The sequence below is a fragment of the Sarcophilus harrisii genome, chromosome 4 (genome assembly GCF_902635505.1).
Source record: "Sarcophilus harrisii chromosome 4, mSarHar1.11, whole genome shotgun sequence".
Classification (NCBI taxonomy): domain Eukaryota; kingdom Metazoa; phylum Chordata; class Mammalia; order Dasyuromorphia; family Dasyuridae; genus Sarcophilus; species Sarcophilus harrisii.
In genome coordinates, this window is record NC_045429.1 from 410,596,502 (window position 1) to 410,608,629 (window position 12,128).

The following is a 12,128-nucleotide window of genomic DNA, read 5'->3' on the forward strand; positions in this document are numbered from 1 at the left end:
GCTTGCTTTCACACAGTGGTTTGCACGTCGTTCCTCCTGCCAGACTGAGAAAGCTCTCTTGCCTTCTTTCCGTCCCTCCTGCTCAGCCCCGTGCCTGGCAATGAAACGCTAGCTGGACTCCGCGCTGCACAGACCACTTCCGGCTCTCTCTGTAACGAGATCGCCTCTAAGTCAAGGCTGCCCACACGCGTTCATTGCGAAGCGCTTGTTTTGGGCAGTGTGAAGCGAGGCACACGGGAGGGCCCTGCAAGAGGCGACCGCAAGAAAGCAGCGGTGTCCGTGACCGGCCCCCTTCCGGCTCGGACTATCCCGGGGGCTCGGACTATCCCGGGGACCCGGATCACTCCTGGGCAGGACAGGGCGTTCCGAGAAGGGCCTTCGCCCAGTCGCTCCCCGCCTTCCCGGAGGGCTCTAGAACCGGGGAACAAGCGCGCATTCATCAGGACTAGTTAGGCTCCCGGGCCGGAAACAAAGAAGTCCGCAGCGCAGGTCCCCAAGTACGCGAGTGGGAGAGAGCGGGGGGGGGGCGGGGGGGAGAGCATCCCGCCCACGCACCCTCCCATTGGCCAGTCCGAAAGACGCGGGGGCAGTGCCAGTTTGAACGCGAACAGCTCACAGCCGCGCAGGCGCACACCGCACCGGGGAGGGCACCGGGCTGCTGAGGCGTTGAACGCGGCCCCCGCGACCAGCGCCGCTGAGGGAGCCCCCCCCCCGGCGGGTGTGGGGGAGGGGCGGGGGAGGGACGCCCAGCGGAGCTCTGGCCCACGGGATTGGCGGGGGCCAGGGGGCGGGGGCGCGGGCGCGAGCCTGCCTCCGGCGCTGCGCCAGCCTCTGCCTCGGTGCTGGCCCCCGGAGCGCCGCCGCGGCCCGGCCTGGGGGCGGGGCAGCCGCGCTCGGTCTGGCGGGGAGCCCGCCGCCGCGGCAGCAGCAGCAGCAGCAGCAGCGGGTGCACCTTCGGCGGCGGCGGCGGCAGCTTCGGGCCGCTCCCGGCGTGGGCTCCTCGGAGGAGGGAGAGGAGGACGGAGGCAGGTGAGTCCCACTGCGGGGGAGCGAGGGGAGGGCGAGGAGCGCCCGCGGTCTGCGAGGACTTGCGGCGGGGGCTCCGCAGCTTTTTCCCAAGCCCGGCGGATGGGGCCGGCGTTCGGGCCTGCGAGGGGCTCGGCTCGTCCTTGTCAGCCCCGCACTTACGGGGGGCGCGCGCCGGCCCGCGTCCCCGCCTCAGCAGCTCCGAGCCGGGCGCAGCTGCGGACCCCCAAGCAAAACCCGGAGGGCGGCCGCGCGCGGGGAGCTGCGCGCCCACTGAAGTAGGGTTTGAGAAATTTTATCTTTTTAAATACAAGTTTGACACCGCATATAATAAATAGCATTCACAGAAAGCGCTTAATTGGTTGTGGATGAAGTGCTGGTGTCTCAAGATTAAAACACTCAGTGAAAACAGCCTCCGTGCGCTTTAATCTTCGTCTTTCGCACCTATTCTAGTAGTTGAGTAGCTTATCTCGTGTGTAATTTAAATATCAATGCTTTTTATCATTTTCTTCGGTTAGCTTTTCAAGAAACAATATTTCCGCACTAACCTGTTGTTTTATCACAAGACGTAGCAAATCCTTTATTTATTTCCCCCAAAATGAAAACATTAGGTTAATACAACATAAAGACTTAACTGGATCTTTATTACCTTGTTTATATTTTAAAAGGGAAAAATTAGTTAACAGAATAATTGAAGCTAAATTGTTTTAAGTTTTTCACAGAGGGGATATATTTTCTTAGGGCAAAATTTAATTCATCTGCATTTTTAGAATAAAATATTTTAAAAAATTGAAACACAATAAACACGAAGTTTCCATACCAACAGAATTTGGAAATACTGTATTAGAGTACTGAATCTAAGCTCTCAAACCTGATAAGTGACTTAAAATGTTAAACAGGGTGATTGAGTCTGATGAATATTGATTGTGTTTTTACTATTAAGAAAGCTTTGAGTAGTCATCTAGAATAGGACTTCTCATTCTCTCCTGACTACTTTATGCTGGAGAAAATTTTAAGTGACCCTGGGTATATAATATATATATATATATATATATATATATATATATATACAGATCAAACATTTGCTGATAATGTCATAATTCTGTGACCCCCACATTGTTATGAGACCCTATATGGCATCACCACTCACTTTAAGAAGTTGAGACTAGAATCAAGCCCGCAGGGAAGGCAAAAAGATCACTGGTCAGGTGGGATGCAGTTTTCCCATTATTTCAGTTCAAAAGCACCTATCATGTACCAGGCATTTTGCCAGGAGATGAAGATGGTAAGAGAACTAACTAACTGTTAGCCAGTAGGAGACACCGCATGAACCATGTGTCTATCAATACAAAGTAACTTGAGAAGCGAGGACATCAGGCAACTGGGGGAGACAGGATGATGAAGAAAGGGATTTTTCAAATCTTGAGTTTTGGAGGAATTGCATTCTAATTGTGGAAGATAACCTGTACAAAAGCAGCCACACTGGAGACTGAACTATTGTGTGAAGGAAGCAGCAGCAAGTGGGTCACTTTGCCTTAAGCTTAACACCAGGGAGGGGAAACAGTACAATACAATGTGAGCCTGGAAAGGTGTGATTCTAAAGCATGTAGAGCTTTATGAACCAAATAGGAGTTTTGTAGGTTAGCCTAGAGACTTTTTTTTCTTTTCCTGGATTGATTCTTTGTGTTTTAGTTAGAGGCATTTTTTTCCCCTCAGGTACTGCTGGACCACATGAACATTTAAATGAAAGAAACCTTTTCACTGTTAATTCAGACATAGATATATAGAAGCTGAACAAAACAAATTGCATTCCCTTGTGAATCATTTCAAAGGAGGTAGAATCATGGCCTTATAGATCTTTAATTTGACTTTAAGCCCTGGGCTTGGCATGTTGCCTGTCAGTTTAGGAAAGCTGGAGACCCAGGTTCAGGTCAGAGATAGCCACTGGGTGTAAGGATTTCATCTGTCTTATCACTTTGCTTTTCTGGGTCTCAGTTTTTTCATCTATAAAACAAGAGTGGACCTAAATGATCTCTGGATTATCTAAAACATCCTGTGACTATCCTCTTATCTTTTGTGGCAATATTGACTTCATTGTCTCAAGTCTTTTAAGGCATTTATTTTTCTCATTTTTCCTCTGGCAACCTCTATAAATATTGATGATAGTATACTTTCCAAATTCTCTTCATTGATTGATTATGGTTAAGTCATCCTGTTTTGAATACTCTTCCCAATGCTTGAAGTGTTCATTGCTGCTGCTCCCTGTAATACAAGTAAGATATTAACATGTCTTTTGAGCTTATACTATGTCCAAGGTAGTAGAGTAGGCAGTGAATAAAGTGCAATGAAGTAAATAAAGCAAACCAAATCATTTCTAATGGAGCAGTAATGAACTGAACTAGCTATACCCAGAAAAAGAACTCTGGGAGATGACTAAAAACCATTACATTGAATTACCAATACCTATATTTATGCACACCTGCATCTTTGATTTCCTTCACAAGCTAATTGTACAATAATTCAGAGTCTGATTCTTTTTGTACAGCAAAATAATGTTTTGGTCATGTATACTTATTGTGCATCTAAGTTATATTTTAATATATTTAACATCTACTGGTCATCCTGCCATTTAGGGGAGGGGGTGGGGGGGGTAAGAGGTGAAAAATTGGAACAAGAGGTTTGGCAATTGTTAATGCTGTAAAGTTACCCATATATATATATATATATCCTGTAAATAAAAGGCTATTAAATAAAAAAAAAAAGAAGTAAATAAAGCATACAAGAAAACACCTTATTTTGAATAAAACAGTAATTATTTGCTATGATTATAATAAATTAAAGAACTTTTATAGTATTAAGTTGTCACATTTATTTTTTTCCATGAATAGCAAATTAATTATTGAATGACACAATGTTGTGAAAAAGTAGAATAGATCTCATAAAAGATATCCATGAGATGGTATCAGTTTGTGTATATACATGATCTATGCATATATTTTTATGTTACATATATTTATGTACATATAAAATGTGCATATAACATGGATATATTTTAACACTAATTACAGATAGCTTTTCTGCAGTAATTTTCTAATCAGAATTTCTAATAGAAGATTTAGTTTGACATTCAATTTTTGAGCTGATTGCAGTTATAGGTATGGTGTCAATATAAGCCAGAGAGAGAAAAAGCCAACTTTCATTCAGTGTGCTTAAAAATAAGACATAAATGAAAAACTTAACTTTTTTCAATTTTTAAAAATCACTGGCATATATTTGGTAAGTGAAGAATTTAAGTAGAATGCTTACTAACATTGATAATAAGAAATAATTTTGAGTCATACATTTTGACTTCATAAATTGCTCCTTAAAATTCTACTCATTCTTCATTACAAGTAAAAAAATTTTTCTACTACAGAAGATGTATAAAATCACTTTTTAAATTGTAAAGTGCTATGAAATGAAATTTATATATGTGTAAAAAATATTTTGTCTTTTTAAATTCAGTCATTTGCTTCCTCGTGGTAAATAACACATCGACTAGGCAGGCAGTAATATAAAGTTTCATTTTCCAGAATAATAAAGAAGTCAGGTAAAGGATCTAAACATATAATATTCCTTTCTCCTTTTTGTGGCTTTTGAATTTGGAGGAAGAATTCTGGATTTTTTCTTTACAAACATTTGTTTACAATATCAAATGTTGTTTGCTGATCGGGTTAACACTTAGGAAGAGGTGACATTTTTATTAAGTAAGTATGAGTCATATTGGTAGAAAGTATTGAATGCTCTTAAGTTTTTAACTTTGTTGCATTTCTTCTCCAGACTGGATTTGTTAATACTTCTGTATACCTATATGAAATGTATTTTAACTAGAAAATACATTTTTTACTTCAAAGTTTCAAAGAGCTGGTTTAGTAAGTTTCAAGGAGCTAGTTGAAGATTTCCTGAATGGATAGGAAATATTAATCTTATGTAAAATTTAAAATAAATATCATTTATATTTTAAATTCTCCTGTTCTTAGAAGAAAGCTGAATGTAATTTTTTAATCTTTGAAAGTAATTTTGAGGCAACTATTAGTACAACTATGTTTGATGCTATATTTGTTTGACTGGGGAAGCTTATGAACTCTCTCCCAGACTAATGATTTTAAGATGCATAAAATAAAGTACAAAATCAAAAATTAAATAGAAATACAGTTATCAAAACAAATTTTTTTCATTCATGGACAAATTGAAATCTATCCCAGTATGCTTTGCAGCTCCATATGCTCTGGTTAAGAACTGTCCTAATCCAGTGCTCCCATTTTATAGATAAGAAAATTGAGACTCAGAGGAGAGAGGGCTTTACTAAGTTTACACAGGTTGAGACGAACCAGAATTCAGATCAAGGTCCTTTGACTTTAAATCTAGATCCTATTCTACTATACTGTGTCAATAGGTAATCACAACTTCAGGAAACTTACTGGAAAACTAGGTTTATTACAAGAGAAATGAACATGCGTGGAATCCAAAGAGTTCACAATCCACATAGAAGTTTGCATGTTTCTAACAGGAGGACAAAGGAAGGAGGAGAAAAAACAAATCTCCACCCAAAGGGACATGACATGAGGAGAAGGGGAAGGTACAGTAAAGATTGGTAAAGGACAGAACCCTTCTCAAGGGGAGGAGCAAAGCAATGGCAGAAGCAGTATTTTTTCCCCTTGAGAAGATTGTGAAGATATGATGGTCTGCTTTTCTACTAGGGTCCTAGCTTTAGACTGAACAGTGCCTGTCTTTACTCTCAGGAGCACACAGGGAGTCCAGCTTAGGATGCAAATACAAATTATGTCAGTTGGGTGGAGAGGGGAGAGAAAGAGGGTTGGAAGTGGGTTTTGTCCTTGAAATATTCAGGGCCTTTTGCATTCTGGGGCCAGTTTTTCTGGAAAACATGACAACTCGAAAAGTAAAACTCAGGAGACCCCTGAACATATCTTAACAATTGTATATATCATTCTGGCTTTAGATCATATGTTCCATCTAAATGAATAGAATGTAAAAGCATAGAATTCTAAAACTGATTCAGGAAGGCCTGAGTTCAAAACTAGCCTGGGACATTTGCCAGCAAGTCACTTACAATTATTTGCCTAAATTTGGTCCCCATGAAAGTGGAGATAAGAACAGAACCTCCCTCCAGGATTGTTTTGAAGATAAGATACATAAGTACTTTGCAAGCTTAAAGCATTAAATGTAGTTTTTATAGTTCATGTGGGATTGCTGAAAACTTAGGCTGAATTTCACATTCAGTCATGTGAAAAATATTTTTTCACGTAGATTGATGTATATTGTCATTCTTACATTATTTAATAATGCCTCAATTATTAATAATGCCTTACATTATTTAATAATGTCTAAATTAAGGTTAGAAGTATTAAATATCTTTACCTAAAGCTCTGAATGCCTTTTAAATATATATTTTTAAAAACTCATCTCTTACTTTAATAGTGCTTTATCCAAGTATAGTATATGTTTTGGGAAACTTTTTAGCTTTATAGAGAGTAAAAGAAGAAATGTAAATGACTGAAAATAAAAGATCATGTAGTATTTTGCTGGTTCTGAAATGAAGGAAAATTTTAAATCTCATTTAAATTCTTTTGTAAAGATTACAGATTTGTTTTCTTCTGTATCATCATTATCATGTTATTATTACTAATTTTTTAAGTTCTTAAATCACAGTAGTTAGATTTGGTTTGAAGTCTCTCAAAGCAAAAATATATTATTAGCTTATTGGAAGTCAAATTAGTACTATCCCTATTTAAGAATTAGTTTCTGCAGCATTTTAGAACTCTCTAATATAAGTATGCTGTTAAGATATCTGGTTTATTAAGAAAATAAAACAAATTTATAATGCTTTATTCCAGCACTTTTTAATATTGTCATAAACAGCCATCCTATTTAAAGGGTATATTTTTAACTATTTGATTCTGTTCCTTTCTGTTTTCTAATTCTTCATGTGTGCTTCTCCTGTCTCCTCAAACTACTACATAGAAGTTTCTACTACATAGAAACTTTGTGTTATTTGGAGTCATATTAGAAAGAAAAAAATCAGAATGGGATAAAAATAAATTTAAGCAAGTTTTGAGAGTTTGTTTTTGAATGATGTCAGATTCAATAAATGTTGTGGAGATGGAATCAATAAGATTTTAATAACAGATTAAATAATGGGAAAAGTGAAGATTGAAGTGTCTTCAATGGACCAAAAAGTGGGAAGGCGAAGGCTCTGGGCTGGTCACTTGGAGCAGGTTTAAGCTCATGTTGGTTTAGGTAGTTGCAATTTGGGATCTTGAACTCAGAAAAGAAATCAGTAATAAAGAGATCTGATGTCATCTACAAAAAGATGATAGTTGAAGCTTTGGAGTGAATGAGATTACAGGGGAGAGAATATACAGAGATGGAGAAGGTTAGTCTCACTCACATAGTTATGGAAGATCAGTGGCAAGGCAAAGTTTAGATATCTGGTAATGGCCGAGGATGCACTAGAGTATGCCTATGGCCTTTCTAAATTGAAATTTTTTTTCAGGTCTCAGTTTGTCTGAGTCAACAGCTATTCAATGATTAAGATCTAGGTAAGAAAAAGAAACCACCAAGAATACACAGTCAACTCCTGAAAGACACTCTAACTTGAAACAAGGAAAACAATTGCTCAAAGAGAACAGATTCACTCTTCAAATCAGGTAGTAAATAGCAGAATCAAGATTCAGCATCAGTTCCTCTTCATTCCAGTCAATGAACAAGCATTTATTAAGTGCTTTCTATGTTCTAGGCACTATTCCAGGTGTGAGGAAAAAGAAAAAAGTGAAAGCTGCCTCTGCCCAGAAGTTTAGTCAACAGTCCCTAAGTGTGTAGATAAAAAATATATATATATGTATGTATGTATGTATACATACCATGATTTGAGGGGAAATAGAGCAAGAGGCTGTGGCAAGAGCCTGGGTCCGCAGTGAAGAGGGGCTGATGTGCAGTAAGGACGTAGTGACAGTGTCATTGGACAGGAGATGTCGGAGAGTAATCATGGGGGAAAAAATGTGAGCATTTTGATTGTATCTATGAGGTGAGCAAGAATAAGGAGATGAGGGTGACACTGATGTGGCAAACCTGGGGTCTTGAATAGGTTATGTTTTTTTCTCCAGAAATAGGAAAGTTAAGGGATGGATTTGGACACAAAATTGGATAGTTTGTGCTACTCTACATATATGGAGGAGCTCTAAAGCTAAGGAGAGTTTTTAAGTTAGTCAGCAGTATCAAAAATTTCAAATAAACGAGTTCTTCTATTTCAAAGGTAAGTTTATTTTAATGGATAAATTCCTTTTGGTATTGATAGGAAAGAAAATGCTTGATTGTGCCTCTTCTCTTTTTTGATGTCTTTTTATGACACTTTTGGTGTACTATTTCTCGATAGTATTTCATGGTTTGTTCCCACCCACCATGTATTTGTGTTATTCTTTGGGGACCTACAGTTTTAGATATTGTGATGTTACATGTTTTATGACCATGTAATATATTATACTTTTTCTTCCAGGAGAAGCTTGGGGTCATCAAAAGCATTGCACAGTTTACCCAATATAATCTATCCTGCTCTTTTTTTCATAAACTGGACAACTAGTGCTTTTAGATTTGCAAAGTACTTTCCATGAATTCTCATATTCCTCTAGATTAAAAAGCTTTAGTTGTTTGAGAGAGTAAGTTAATAGACAGTTCACTATCGTTAAGTGAGCTATCTATAGATGAATTGGACTTCTCTGGGAAGTAGTGAATTCCTAGAGACCTTCATGCAGATTTTGGATAACTGTAATTCATACTTCATATTTTCAAAAATTGATTTATACCAATGAGATCCTTTCCAACTCTAATTCTATGACTTCCTAGTCTTTCTTAAAGTCCTCATTCCAAAATCAACCCCCTGGAATAAATACTTATTCCAGGATAAGTATTTTATAATGGCCCAAATAGTCCAGCATTAACTGTTTTTCATTGATGTCCCATATAAGCCATTTATGCTTTTCATATTGTGTTTACTCCAGGGTGACATTTTTATGTTGTTTTGTGACTTTGACGTTTCTTTCTCCTAGATGTATCTTCTATAATTATTCTTATAATATATTCTCAACTAAAGCAAAACTGAATTTTTAGACTATTAGCACATAATTAGTAAAATATATCTAGCATAGTTTTAATGCTAAATGTAATTCAATATGGCTTTGATTAAGAGAGCATTTAAAGGTATTAGAGTACCTTATTGTATGACTCTAAGAAGAAAATTCTGCTTTGAGTTTTTTATTGTTTGAATTACTGAGAACTAAAAAATTTTAGACAGTAACATTAAAACTAAAAAATGATATTGTGGTTAACTAAAGTATCATGAATACTTAATTTAAGAAGAGTCAGAAGTTACTGGATAAGATGAACATTGGTCATCGTTACAATAGAGGAAATTGTTTATATCTTAAGAGATAGAAATCTCCTGGTTATTTACTAATATGAGAGCTATTTCAGAATCTGCTGTCAATGTGAACAGATAATCAGCTGATTTAGAGCAGAAGTCAAAATGAATATTAATTCAGAGAAGGATAAAAATGAGAAGAAATTGTAAGCACTTAAAATTGTACCAATCTAGCCAATCTGTTGATTGAAATGAGATTTTTTTTACTTAATATTTTATTTTTTTCCAATTCATTTTTGTAAGATTTTGAGTTCCAAATTTTTCTCCTTCCCTTCCCCCTACTCCAAGATAATTAAGCAATTTGATATCGCTTATACATGTACAGTTATTTTAAATATATTTCCACATTAGACATGTTGTGAGAGAAAAATTAGGACAAAAAGGAAAAAACCACTAGAAAGCAAAAGCAAACCAAAAAAAGAGTGAAAAGAGTATGCTTCAATTTGCATTCAGTCTCCATAGTTCTTTCTCTGGATGCAAATGGCATTTTCCATACTAAGTCTATTGGAATTGTCTTAGATCACTGTATTGCTGAGAAGAGCTAATTCTATCATAGGTGATAATCACATAATCTTGTTGTTAACTGTGTACAGTGTTGTCTTGGTTCTGCTCACTTCACTCAGTATTAGTTCATGTAAGTCTTTCCAGACTTTTCTAAAGTCAGCTTGCTCATCATTTCTTAAAGAACAATAGTATTCCATTATGTTCATATACCTTAATTTATTCAGCCATTCCCCAGCTGATGAGCATGCATTCAATTTCCAATTCCTTGCCACAACAAAAAGAGCTGCTACAAACATTTTTGCACATGTGGATCCTTTTCTCGATTTTATAATCTGTTTGGGATACAGACCAAGGACACTCTTGGATTAAAGGGTATGCAATTTTATGGCCCTTTGGGCATGTTTCAGATTGCTCTCCAGAATGACTGGATCAGTTTACAATTCTACCAGCAGTGCATTAATGTTTCAACAGAAATGGGAAATTGACAAAAAATAAAAATAAATTCTGATTACCATAATTTCTTAGAGAGCTGTAATCATAATAAAGCATTTTCAATGAAGAGGACAGAAGAGACCAGAAACTCACCTTAGTTAGCTCTTGAATCATTTATCCACAAAGTAAGACTTATCCCCGAAAGTCAACACTGTTTTAGACTGCAGAATCAATTTGCTAACTATTTTGAAGAGGTTGGTGCTTTATTACTAGCATTATTGTCTCACAAAATCACAGAAAGCAATTGCGGGAATAAAATGAAATAGAATATCAGCATTTTTAGTCCATTTTTGTTCTCATCATTGAGAACAACAGAATCTTTACATTTGAACTTTACCACATCAGTCATTTAGTATGCTTATGTAAAGAGATCAGAATGGCATTTCATACTTAGATCAAGTTTAAGAACACTTTCAAAATACATACAAAAGAATTTTGTAGTAGAGACAATTTTCACAGCAAGGGTTGATTTTTCAAGTTATTTCAAATAGACAAAGACTACAAAAAACTCCATAAAATCTTTATAAGAAGAGTATATTCTTTTTGTTATGGGTATACAGAAGAGTATATATATATATATATATATATATATATATATATATATATATACTTGTAAAATGAAGGGGGTGGACTAATTGACCTTCAAGATCTCTTAGCTCTAAACCTGTGATCTCACAGGCACAGTTGCCTGAGAGTATAGAAAATACATTTTCCTTAGAGCAGACAGTCTTTCAAAAGCATTCTCCAGTGCAACTTTTCCCTTAACTATGTTAAAATTATACAATAGTATTTGATAAATTCAATGCCAAGGACAGTTTTGTTCAATAGTACTCTTAATTATGAATATTTATTGCACATATTAAGCACTTATTATGTGCTGTGCACTGGGCATTTTGAATAAAACAAAATAGTCGCTGTCCTCAAGAACCTTACAATTTACTGAGGGGGAGAACAATACATATACAAGTATTTATGAAGCAATACAAAGTAATTTCAAAAGGAGGATCAAGAAAGGCCTCTCATGGGAGGTGGCACCTTAGCCCGGCTTTGAAGGAAATCCTAGGCGTTTTATGAAAAAAGTTAGAGGTGCATTGAAGGATTGTTTATACAAAAACAAGTAGGCAGAGGATGTAATTCCCCTTTTGGGAGGAGACATAAAACAAACATATATGCTTGTCAAAGGAGTTTAACAAAATCCTGCAGAATTCTGGGTAAAGAAAAAGGAGTGTTAGGAAAAAACTTCATGCAGAAGATGATGAAGTCTTGAACTCTTAAAAGGAGGGATTCTGTTCTAAGAAGAGGAACTGATCTAGTCACAACTGGTACAAGCCAGAGTAAAGGAACAGAAATGCCTTGTGAAAAACAGAAAGAAGGTCAGTTTGTGTGGATCATAGAATATGGAATAACATCCAGTGAGGCTGGAAATAAGGTTGGAGACAGATTGTGGAGGGCATTAAAAGTTAAACCAAGAAGTTCATATTTTATCCTAGAGGCAGTAGGGACCCACTATATTTTATCGAATAGGGACATGATCTGATCAGGTCTGAACTTAAGTAGTAGCTGTGTGTAGATTAGACTAGGGCTTACACTTTTTCTACTCTTAACCTTTTTTTTACCAGAGAAATTTTTATGT

The 12,128-nt window shown here is 37.2% G+C and overlaps 2 protein-coding genes across 3 annotated transcripts in view; one reads left to right on the top strand and one right to left on the bottom strand.

Moving 5' to 3' along the window:
- The first annotated feature begins 728 nt into the window (after positions 1-728).
- The window catches only part of GPSM2 (G protein signaling modulator 2), a 47,084-nt gene continuing 35,684 nt past the window's right edge, over positions 729-12,128 (top strand). Inside the window, exon 1 of the mRNA XM_031967194.1 lies at positions 729-1,029. The gene's annotated coding sequence lies outside the window, so the exon portion shown is untranslated. The remainder of the gene's footprint in view (positions 1,030-12,128) is intronic.
- CLCC1 (chloride channel CLIC like 1) overlaps positions 3,038-12,128 on the bottom strand; it is a 76,898-nt gene continuing 67,807 nt past the window's right edge. For both annotated transcript variants that reach the window (XR_004234001.1, XM_031967196.1), the window contains one exon: positions 3,038-3,288. The gene's annotated coding sequence lies outside the window, so the exon portion shown is untranslated. The remainder of the gene's footprint in view (positions 3,289-12,128) is intronic.